At 30.4% G+C, this 13,088-nt stretch overlaps 1 protein-coding gene across 2 annotated transcripts in view; it reads right to left on the bottom strand.

Moving 5' to 3' along the window:
* The window catches only part of LOC143075317 (nitric oxide synthase-like protein), a 92,605-nt gene extending 79,994 nt beyond the window's left edge, over positions 1-12,611 (bottom strand). For both annotated transcript variants that reach the window (XM_076250696.1, XM_076250690.1), the window contains exon 1: positions 12,110-12,611. The gene's annotated coding sequence lies outside the window, so the exon portion shown is untranslated. The remainder of the gene's footprint in view (positions 1-12,109) is intronic.
* Positions 12,612-13,088: the final 477 nt, after the last annotated feature.

The following is a 13,088-nucleotide window of genomic DNA, read 5'->3' as shown; positions in this document are numbered from 1 at the left end:
AATGTGCACACGGTCAAAGCTTTTACAACTCTATGAAATTACCAAAAGAAGCATTCAATACTTATAATAACACTATTCCGCTTTGATCATGAAAACACAATTTTTATCAAGGTTTTTTTTATTTATTTGAACACTTTATTGCAGAAGCTTGTGCCATCATGAATGCTACAATCTATTTTGAAATGAATCATGATTAATTTCAGAATGACGCGAGATTGCTGTTAGCCAATCAGAATAACGTATTATAATGAAACATACATCCAATGTAATTATTTGAAAATAAAGCATCGATAGTTGCCAACTTGTATAAAATGGTATGTCCACGTCCACGTCTACTCTGTGTTTCTGTCAGATGTTTTTTTTGTTTCTATTTTTGCATTTAATGAGCCTTTTTTTTTTTTTTTTTTTTTTTTTTTGATTCTATAGTTCGTTCTTATGTTGTACTGTTACACCGCTGTCCCAGGTTACGGGAGGGTTAAGATCCCGCTAACATGTTTAACAGCGCAACATTATGTATGTATGTTTCTGTCCAAATTCAGGAGCCTATAATTCAGTGGTTGTCGTTTGTTTATGTGTTACATATTTGTTTTTCATTCACTTTTTGTACATACATTAGGCCGTTAGTTTTCTCGTTTGAATTGTTTTAGATTTGTCATTTCGGGGCCTTTTTAAGCTGACTATGCGGTATGCTCATTGTTGAAGGCCGTATGGTGATCTATATATATATATTTGTTAATGTCTGTGTCATGCGGTCTCTTGGAGAGAGTTGTCTCATTGGCAATCATACCACATCTTCTTTTATATATGTACTACTAACTAAAGGTAGTGAAACACAAACAATAAACAATATTAAAAACGTCTTCTGAAACACTTTTATATATATACAATGTATTAGAGAACGGCAAAAGATTTTATTAATCATATTTTTTTCTCCTAAGTCATGCAATGGGGTCTTAAATAGCTCTTTCTTAATTAAATTTCTTATCGATAATTTTATCAATCATTGATATTCAATATATATACGATATATTGACAATTTTCTTTCCTGATTTCTGGTATCATTATATAAACGGCATTGAACCTCACACACCACACCTACACGTACCAGTCATAATTTGTATAAAATGGATTAGTGTCCCAAGTTACCAAATATAAATGTTTGTTGTTTGCTCTTTAAATAATTATTGTTGACCATTCGGAAGTCCTAATATCATAATTCAATAAAAGGCTTAAATAGCCCGAACTATAAGCTTAACATTATGGGAACTTTTGATTCCTTCTTTCAATGCTTTTGTGGTTTAAAGGGCGTATATTGGTCTAATGGCAAATTAATAATGCATGATGGTAGTATGACAAATGAAAATGTAATGTCAACAGTACCAAATAACTGGAGAAAGTTATTGAAAATATGATGCTCAAATGGTATTTGCAGTCCATAGTATTCAAGTCGTTTACAAGTAATATTAGCACACACCTCTACTTCCTATAAAATTTATATGTTATACCAACAAAAGTCGCAATCTTTAACAAATTGCCGTCAAAGCGGAAAAAAATACATACAACTTGTGTAAATTGTTGATACTTAAATTTACATTAAATATTTCGTAGTTCTACATTTGTTAACATACATTTTCGGCGAGGTTTTTTTACAAGGAAACATTATTTTTTTTTATTTTTTTTTTTTTTTAACTTTGATGATAAGTCTAGTTACATTGACACACACATGATAAACATTGACACACACATGACAAACATTGACACACACATGATAAACATTGACACACACATGATAAACAGAAGCAGTACACAATACTAATACAACATTTGAATGTTTAAAAAAAAAAACAGGGTGAACGTTTGAATAGAAGTTTAATTCAATTTCATTTATTTCATCGAATGACAACACACCACACTGTCTGGTGTATTCATTGAACGAAGCTATCGCAATACATTTTAGATTCATTTTAAAAACAGCAAGACAATGAGCATCAGCTCAATAAAAAACCTATGACATACTGAAGACTGTACCCTAAGTTCAATTGATCGTTTCAAAGGATGCAATTCAAATAAGACAATGTAGTTTGACCAAGAGAAACGCTTTACTTTTAAAATGTTAAATATCTTTGAACCAATTGATTTTCTGGGGCCTTTTAAAGCTCTTATTTTACCTCTTCGTGTGGCCTTATTTGGCCGTTTTAGTTGTAAAACCTGCATTAAGCGTCAGTTGATTGCTTATTGCTACTAGAGTGTTGCTTTTGAACATGTCCTATATCTTTGTTTTAGTACACATATGTTCCTGCAATATGTTTTCAAAATATAAAGATTTCATACATTTTCCATTTAATATAAATATCTTTAAAAAATAAAAGATTTTAATTCTTTCAATTGTCAATCATTTTGCAACTTCTTTTCTTATATTTTATTTAATACCTATAGTATACAAGTGAGACGTTGATCTTTTTCTAGTTATTAGTATCCTCAATTTTTACATATCAATAATTGCCAAACAATTTTTACATATCAATAATTGCCAAAATTAAATATATCACGACATCTTAATATCTTTGTATGTCTACGAGGAGTATTCTTTATCCTCTTAACTTCTTCAATGTTATTTAACGGTATATAATGACCCTTACTCTTTCAAGTTGTTTACTCATATTATCTAAGTAAATAACTCGAGTATTTTTGTCACATTTATCAAGGTGGTGATAATTTACTGTTCATCGTTTCACTTTGCCGTATACTTCTTTTGTTTACACAAGTAAAACGTATACTAATTCCTTCTGATTACAGTGTAATGGGTAATGATATTATACTCTACATTAATCAACGGGCTATGCTCCGTACCGATTATCAGCTTGTCTGTGTATTTATATTTTAAAATATCAGCTGCGAATAACAATATGATTTGTTTTGTCGAGTGAGCGCACCGAACGAGTTGAAAAAAGCTTTATATTGTGTCGAGTAGCTGACATTTAATAATATCAATATGCAGTAGACAACCTGATAATCGATTTATCAAATTGCATTTGGTCCAAGGAAACATGCAGTTTTTGGTTTTCATTGTTTACGAATATAGTCCCTAGTGTGAACAGTGTACAACTTGCATGTTTTATTCGATACACTTTCCCAATTTATTTCTTGATATTTAATGTATGTATAATGAAGGAAGATGTGATTACATGTTTAAAAAACTTGGGTGTTGAATCTTTATGTTAAGTAGTGATTAAGTCCAGTTAAAAAAAAAGTCAAATTTTATTACGTCTGAAGCTGTCAAACTGAATTTTAGACCTCCTTAACACAGAATTGTCAATATTTTGAGTTAGAGCTGGTAGAAGGATATTATTTGTCCCGCTATAATAGTACACTACGCTGTAAAAATCTTTTTGAGATACAGCAGGTGCGATTTTTTAAATTTAAATTTATTGTCTAAAAGAAATGCACTAAGAAATTAACTGTGTTCTCGGACTGATAGAAACCGGTGTTTCTTCGTTACAATAAAAAATAACATGTAAAAAAAAAAACAACAATACCACGACCAAACAAAACAATTAAAAGAATAGATCAGTACAAAATACTACCAGTGGAATAAAGACCGTGTAACACGCACACAGTCAGAAACAGTAAAAAGTCTTTGGCGCCCAGGGTAGACTAGGCTGATCCTTCTTCAGAATTGAAACCCATGGCTTTCTTCGTTTCAAGAGCAACTCGGTGTAAATGTGACAGTAGATGAAAGAATCCATTATCATTTGGAACATATCCGTGTTTCTGTGCTTTGTCACAGATATACTATGATCCTTCCATTCATGTCCAGTGCACGATGATTAATCAATATTGTAGACATCGCAATATCTACAATGTTAACACGATATTGTGTCAACATTGTTTACATTGTTTGAACCCTTATATATTGTTTACATCGTTGACCATGTTAACATCGCGATGTATACAATCTAGAAAATATATTGTGTTTACATTTGTTTACATCGCGATGTATAAAATGTTAACGAGATGTTGTGTCAACATCGTATACATTGTTTCAACCCTTATATATTGTTTACATCGTTGACATCGTTAACATCGAGATGTATACAATGTTAACACGATGTTGTGTCAACATCGTATAAATTATTTGAACCCTTATATATTTTTTACATCGTCGACATCGTTAACATCGCAATGTATACAATGTTAACACGATGTTGTGACACAACATCTTATACATTGTTTGAACTCTTATATATTGTTTACATCGTTGACATAGTTAACATCGCGATGTATACAATGTTTACACGATATTGTGTGTACATCGTTTACATTGTCTTAACTCTTATTTATTGTTTACATCGTTGACATCGTAAACATCGTATTGTATACAATGTTAAAAAGATTTTGTGTTTACATTGTTTACATCGCCATATAAACTATGTTGACACTATTTTGTGTCAAATTAGAGCTATAACATCACATTTAATTAAAATATTTGTTGTTAAAAAAAAACATAAAAATGCAAACTATATATATGTAATCGACAAAATTCATTGAATAATTATTATATAAATGAATAAAAAAACTTTTTATTGATATTGTCAACATCACAATGTATACGATGTGAACGATGTAAATACAAAGATATAGACTTGATACACATTATTTATACGATGTTGACGATGTAAATGATGTTTAAACAATATTCAAACATCACGATATAAACGATGTTAACGATGTAAACAGAAAGTTAAAGAGTCGATATACAACATAAACACGATGTTGACACGATATTGTCAACATTGCGATGTATACGATGTGAACGAAGAAAACACAAAGGTAAAGACTTGGTTCACAACATCTATACGGTGTTGACGATGTAAAAACTATATTGTTAACATCACGATGTATACGATGAGAACGATGTAAACAGAAAGGTATGGACTCTATATTCAACATTAACACGATGTTGACACGATATTGTCAACATTGCGATGTATACGATGTGAACGATGTAAACACAAAGGTAAAGACTTGGTTCACAACATCTATACGGTGTTGACGATGTAAAAACTATATTGTTAACATCACGATGTATACGATGTGAACGATGTAAACACAAAGATTAAGACTTGGTTCACAACATTTATACAATGTTGACAATGTAATAACGATATTGTCAACATCACGATGTATACGATGTCAACGATGTAAACAGAAAGTTATAGAGTCGATATACAACATAAACACGATATTGACACGAATCCCCTATTACGAATTGTTAACATCACGAATATACGATGTGACAAAGGTACAGAACATAAAGATAGGATACACTGTTAACACAATAACGACACTATAAAGCTGACATTGCGACGTTGACAAAACATCGTGCACTGGACATACTTCATCCTTTGGTTTGAAGAAGTTAGATCATCGGTCAGTCGTATGATAATAATTTCGAACTGGCATATGAGACATGTAAATCCTATCCGGTTAAATCTTGTTATTTTTAAGTAAAGTAAATTCGACAGCCGCTTGAATTTTATATGATGCTAATATTTTATCTAGATATTTAATGGTTCACATTAATTTGTAAATATGCAATTTTCAATACTTCTGGCTTTAAAAGTAATTAATTAACCCAAGCAAAATATCCTTGACTTCAAAATTGTGAGGTAATCATAAATGTTATGTCTCTAAAATGCCGTTGCCCTCCTTCTTATGTTACTTTGAATTTATAGGTCAGTTTGATTTAATATCTAAATGCATTTGGTTTTTTTTCCTTCAAAATATGAAAAAACTACTGAATTTCAAAATTGCGAAAGAGAAGTATAACAACCTACCTTTTTCAATGCAAACAGACTGAATTCCAAAAGTACAGAGAATGTTAATAAATAAATTTTAAAAAAATATTACCAAATAAAAATTTCTGCCAAGAAGAAAACCTTTTAAAACTATGTTCTTTTGATAACTTTGAGCTTATTGTAAATAATGAAAATATGATATATTTAAGACCATACAAAAAAAATATTAATATGCATAGAAACAACTTGTTTATTGAGCTGTTCATGCATGAATGAATATCAGACGTAATATATGTAATTAGCTGTTGGTGACATATGCAAAATGCATTGTTTGCACATTGTAATGTAGCACGAACGTGACTCAAAGCAGAAAAAACTTCTACCATACGATTTATAATAAATTATATTCGATAAGTGTGCATATTGCGGAATGTACATTTTTCTTGTGTTTGATCCCTAATGTTTATTATTTTGCACGCGTTGTACTCTCTTGTTATTTGAATTGTTTGGTCACGTGTTGCTTTAATGCTGTAACATATTGTCAGTGTTTTCGCCCATTTTTTCCGGAATCCCCAATTACAGACTCTAATGCTTTAAACGGTCACACAAGAATGTTCAAAATTGGGTCATGTGAGTTCAATTGCGTTCAGACCAGACGGAACATGAATATATATAGGAAGATGTGGTATGAGTGCCAATGAGACAACTCTCCATCCAAGTTACACCTGAGACTACTATAACACAGGTTACACATTCAGTATTCATATTTAGTAATATTCTTAGGATGTAGTAGAAACTATGTATTGATGAGGTTCAAACAGATTTTAAGTATGTAATTTTGTTGTAAAAATCAAATTTCTGGCCCATCATAAGTTATAGGCAATAACTATTCCCTTCATCCCTCTCTTTGCTCTGCATCATTGAGAATAGTCGCAGTGGATGCTTTCTTAATAAATTTTCAGTCTAGGCCTGATCAAGTGTATCTTTGCGCATTTTCTGGCTATATTGTGCAAATACTTCACATATATGTGACCTGCCATGACATTTGCAGGCTTATGGAGGTAGAACGTCATTGTTAGAAAAATTATAAACATGATAAATATCGGGATTCAATGAAATACGTATTGCAAAGAAGAGATGAACACTTTCCTTGGCTTCTTTTTTGCGGACGCCGAATTATACATCATATATAAGTTTTGAAGAAGTTTTAGTTTATTGTGTGAAGTGAAAAGTATTTGAATCTACATTTTAAATTGATACAAAAAAAAAATTTCTGCTCTATAGATTTCCTTTCATAAATGAAGTCTGAAATATATCCATAATAATAAATGCACCGTATTAAATGCATTTAAGAGAACACCTACTTATAAACTGTTACGTGTTGCATACTATGTAAAGAGACATGCATAATAAATCTAAAAAAAAAGGAATTCTTAAAGCTTATTTTGACAAATTTTAAACATATTTCAACAAGTTTAAATTACATGTTCTAGAATAGAGCTACAAACAAAACAAAAATGCTGAGACTGCTCTAAAGATTTTTTTTCATAAATGAAGTCTGAAATATATCCATAATAAATTCACCGAATTAAATGAATATATGAGAACACCTCATAAACTGTTACGCGCCGCATACTATGTTTAGAGACATGCATAATAAATCTAAATTAAAAAAAAAAGGAATTTTTAAAGTTTATATTGACAAATTTTAAGCTAAATTCATTTCAACAAGTTTAAATTACATGTTCTAAAATAGAGATCAGAATTGTTTGTATTGTAGTAAATTTAAGTCTTTGATATTTTATTCAAATACGCTATTGAACATCACCAAGAGCCAATAAATACAATTTTGTTTTTTATAAATTAGTGCCTTCAATAAATAAAAATCGTCATAGAACAGTCTCATTTCCATACCGGTATTCGAAATGACTCGTTGCTTTTACAACAAAAATGTCACAAAAACATGACTAGATCTTCTAGATAAATATACAAAAAGCAAAATTTAGACAATGTACCCTCCTAAGCCTTGAAGTGGTTAGTCACATATAGTTAATGGCGTTTTTCTCACAATGACTTTCTACCTCCATAAGCCTGGATATGTCGTGGCTGGTCACATATGTGATAGTGCTAAGCTCTTTTTGTAAACTACGTTTTACATAGAGACAGCTTTCAACCGAAATGTAAGCACCACAATTAAATTAATGTAAGATTTAAAATGATTTTTTTTTTTATTTACTTCCATGCTGTGGGTTACTTTTCTTTTACATTGTGACTTGGATGGAGAGTTGTCTCATTGGCACTCATACCACATTTTCTTATTTGTTTAGTATTAGGAAAGAGAATACGTATTGTGTTCTAAATCTTAATTCAAAATCTAAACATACATGTAACGTTGATGCCTTAGGAAAAATGGATCCCCCTTTTATAATTCCTTTTTTCCCGAGGGCATCGTCTGAGGTAAATGTATTTTCGAGGGTGAACAAGTCTTTTATATCTCCTTAAGACCTGGAAAATGAATGTTGTAGGTAAATGTAATTTCATATATACTCCCTTGCTTTTTATAATTACATGGCATAAATAGTAAATAATAACATTTTATAATAAATAAAAAAAAATTTTGATCATAGACCTGATATCAACATTGATTTTAGTGTATAAAAAGTGTTTAAATGGTTACCGTATGTAAACCGCGCGAGAAGTCCAGTGGGGAATACGATGTTTTGTTCAATGTCGCAGTGAAATAAAATAGTTCATCAATATTTATCAGTGTTTGATATTGTATATAAAAAATCATTGCATTTTTATCTAGATATTTTCAATTTCTTTTCAGACAATTCATTTTGTATCGATTAGCGCAGTTGAAAAAAAGCAACTCAAAACTCTCTGGAATTTTGACAATGAAATTAACTGGCTGAAGTATAGTGTTTAAAAAGTACTGAATTCAAAACAGTGAGGTATGGAATAATGTGTTTATATCAATCCAAAAATCGTCATGTTAAAACAGCAAATCAAATTTCTGTGGCGACGTCATTAATTATTCGTAAAGTCGTCATTTTTATCTCATATTTTATCAAATTTCGACTAAAATAACTTAAATAGGATCTTTGTTCATTAGGACTTTGTTTTTTTTTCAAATAACTAACATATAAATCATGACAGACAACTAACTGCTTTATCGAAAGGCCCTCATATCTATAAATGTGAAAAGTCACATGAATGACAAAAAATAATATATTAAAAAGAAAAAACATTAATTTTAAAACAGTCATGCAGGAAAAATTGATGTTGATTTTATAATTATTTTTTTAATCACTATTTGGATTAGTATCATTAAAAGGAATACTGCAGTGTATGTCACATCATGCAGCAAACAAACGATACAAACAGTCAAGAAACAGAGGTCTATTCAATATGTCAAACTCTTAATAGGCTGGTCTTCTCCCTTGCAACATACGGGTATCTCAGATATCTATGTCTGTCAAAGCCAAACAGACAAAGGACAGAGAACCAGTCTAAGCCCTCATTCGCTCCTCGTCTATAGAATAAAACTATAAAGTATGTCTCACTTTGATTGAAGTAATATCTTCTAGTAATCATAATATAGGTGTTAATTTGTGTGATTGAAGACACATTCAGGAGCAACTGCTTATACTTTCGTGTATTTGTCAAATATTTGTTCAACTTCTTTTTTACAAAACAAAAAATCGACCAATTGGTCGCCTTATTGTGAGATTCTGGAATGTGTCGTCATTCAGTTTTATTACTAATTTCAAGTTCTACGGATCAGGTATTGAAAAAGGTCGTGATCAACTAGCTAAATAATTTAGGTATTAAAATGCTAGTATATGAAATTAAAAGATTTTGTCATTTCATTATAATATTTGAAGAAAAGAGATGTGGAGATTTTTCCTATGCGACAGGACTATAACTAGTACGCAAATGTTTTTCAAAAGCACAAAAGTGTCTATACAATATTTCAAGCTGAACATCGGAGTTCGGACTAGTTTTTAATATATGCTAGATACGTACATAACATGTCACTAAACATTTAAGAAACCAGACATCACATTTAAATATTATATGTTCACAAAAGCTGTCGTGGAATACCGATCGTTGAAAGCACAAGCTATAAGTACATATGTTCGAAATTGCAAATGAATTATTAGCATTGCATGTATTAAAACTCATAGAAACTGCTTGAGACTACGACAATAAAACAAGGAACTATCTGCAATAATGTTTTGTCTTTAGCTATTGGTGGACTGTAAATTGAATGTAAATATCAAGAAATTACCTGTGAAACTGCATTTCATTGAAATCTCCCTACTTGTGTCCATGGATGAATTACGAATTTGTATGATTGGCACTGTTAATTTTCTTAAAAATCATTTTTAAATAAAGAAGAAACATGATCAGTATACCTCTTACTCTAGTCATTTAATCAAAATCAATTAACTGTGTAAAGGATAATAAGCCATGTTTGCTGACACAGATGTTAGAAATGTATTAACAACATGTTATATGTTTATATTTATACTTTACAATAATTTGTTTGTTTAGGGAGACAAATATAGAGATTTGTTTGTTTGTTTATTGTTATATAAATGTCTACTAGATATTCAATAGCATAGTGGTAGCATAGAAAGGGGAAAGTAACTAACTTAAAGTTTCAGTAATATAGGAACATTAAAAATATACAGCAATGTATAAAGAACTATCTTTTCTTTAGTCTGAATTTAAGGTCATGCATCAATTGTGTTTGAATCAATTCCATTTCGATAAATGAGATGGGAGAAACGCGCCGTTAGAACATTTTGTATATGTTTCAGTAAAATCTCGGCTGGTACGGGTGTTTATTTGTCATTATACTAATTTGGTGTTCAGAGCAGATCTTCGATCATCTGTTCTAAATTCTTTTCACAATATTTATTCAATGGCAGTCGATGCGATCTCAGCTTAAAATATGTATGAACACATGTTTATTGTTGAAGGTCGTATGTTGACCTCAATGTGTCTTTTGACGTTTTGTGTCGTTGGTTGCTGTCCTATAAAAATAGTTCCCATATTGTTCAGGTTTAAAACAATTTGGTATATATTTATTTACTTGTATAGGTCATACGACCTTTTGTGTTGACCTTAAACATGCTTTCATTGTATAGTTGGTGTGCTGTCTTGTTGATATACCAAGTATCTACTGTTATATGTTTATACTCTATGTGTGGTTCAACTGTATGATTATCGATAGATACCATGTGGTGGCTTTATATAGTTACTTTATATAGTTATTGGTATACTCTATATATTAAGGATGCTATTTCGTTTGTATACAAATATAACTCTTCACTTTGATATCCATGCAAACTCTGGATTAATTTTTTTTTTAAATATCAAGCACTGGGTGTAATTGTTTTATACTAAAGTTAAGTGGCAAATCCAGAAATTTTCATAAGTGGGGGCTCACTGACTGCCTAAGAGGGGGATCGCTTCGCTGATTCCCTATATATATAATCAATCAAATTTTTCACATTTTCCAAGCCCCCCCCCCCCCCCCCCCTATAAATCCTCTTCTGAAATTTACAGCAGATATAACACATTTATACACAAATGTTTCTGATTACAGTTATGATGAAGAGCCTCATCTCTTTAGTAAATAAATACGTCTTGTTCTGTATGTAACATATGTTATTTTTTTAAGTAATGCGGACGTAAGTAAGAACACGGGCAATTATAGTTTTTATTTTCTCCTTGGTAATATTTTTCAGCTTAAAACATTATAAACCTGGTATTGACAAATGATCACAAATGCTAATATAAGTTTTTTAACATAAGAAAGACATAAGATTTGCATAATCAAAGTAATACAGTCCGTAAATTGGACCATACGACCTGATTTAATGGTATAAATCGTTTAACATACCATATCACATAGAAATAGGTGAAATTTCTACGATATATTTTACTCAATACTTTTATCAAGTTCCATTCAAATCAGAAAATCAGGTTGCATGTCAAATTTTTTAATTGTATGTACATTGCATTGATAACTACCCTTTTTATATATATTTTCAATTGTGTTTCTAGTAAATGCTCAAATACTACAGAGTATATTTTTAAAAAAGTTTTTTATATATACGATCAGAAAATGAAGTTGCATGTCGATTTTTTATTTTTATTTTATATACGTTGCATTGACAACTACCATATTTATGTCAATTTTAAACCGCGTCTACAGTAAAGACTCAATTACTACAGAGTATATTGTTTCATTGATGTTAAGAAAGCAACATAAGATTAGCATTTTAAAAACCTACCTTTTTATGACGTGTGGATTCCAGCAACCAATCACATAATGGTTGTCACTTTAATTCCAATGATGAATGATATAATGTTCTCTAAAGAACAGTCTGATAACTACGTTTGTTTTTTAGTTAGACAACTTATATATAGCTATCTCCAACCGTCAAAGAATGAATTTTTCATAGTTACAAGTCATTTTTATCAACTTTTATTGTCCCAAGGTATGAGTTGACACTTACTGAGTTTTAAAATATCTATCACTGCACAGCAGTATTTCCTATCAGTGACGCATGTAAAATCCGTTTCTAAATCATTTAAAATGTACAATGTTAAGTTCAATTTGATAATGAAAGAATTTCAATTCTAAAAAGCCATAAAAGAGATACGCCTTTTTAAGCGATTAAATTTGGATGGCCCATTTGTTTGAACAGAACGACCCCTCCTTGTGTCTTATTTAACCATCTATCAATCTTTAGTAAGTTTAAAATAACTCCTTCTCCAGTATATTTTTGAGGACTGTTGACAATCAGATTTCACAGTACTATTATGTAAACACTCGACACTTTATGGGGCTCTGGAATGTTCATTTATTTTTTATACATTGTTTTAGTTATAAAATTTTGATTGTAAAGTTTACATTTTAATTTGAAGGTTTTGGGTGATTTTAAGTACAAACAATATAAATAGCAATGTATATGTATGTTTATTCAATAAAAAACAAATATTTAAAAAAATAATAACATTGGAATTTAACTTTGTAATGTACTTTTGACTCTTCCATTTTCATGTTTTATAATGCAAATCGTATATAAAAGTATATACTAGTACATTTTTTTATTATCATGAAAGATATTGTCGTTAACGAACTGTTGTTTTTTGTTTATTCTAGAAACACGCGGATAAGACGGTATGCCCTTTCTGTTTAGACCTATTTTGTCCCTCAAAAGTTTATATGTTTAGCCTTATTATCTTTTGGTCTGGAGTGCAAATGGT

Source organism: Mytilus galloprovincialis, chromosome 5, assembly GCF_965363235.1.
Source record: "Mytilus galloprovincialis chromosome 5, xbMytGall1.hap1.1, whole genome shotgun sequence".
Lineage (NCBI taxonomy): Eukaryota > Metazoa > Mollusca > Bivalvia > Mytilida > Mytilidae > Mytilus > Mytilus galloprovincialis.
The sequence above is the reverse complement of the archived record's forward strand: the minus strand, read 5'-3'. Positions and strand labels throughout refer to the sequence as shown.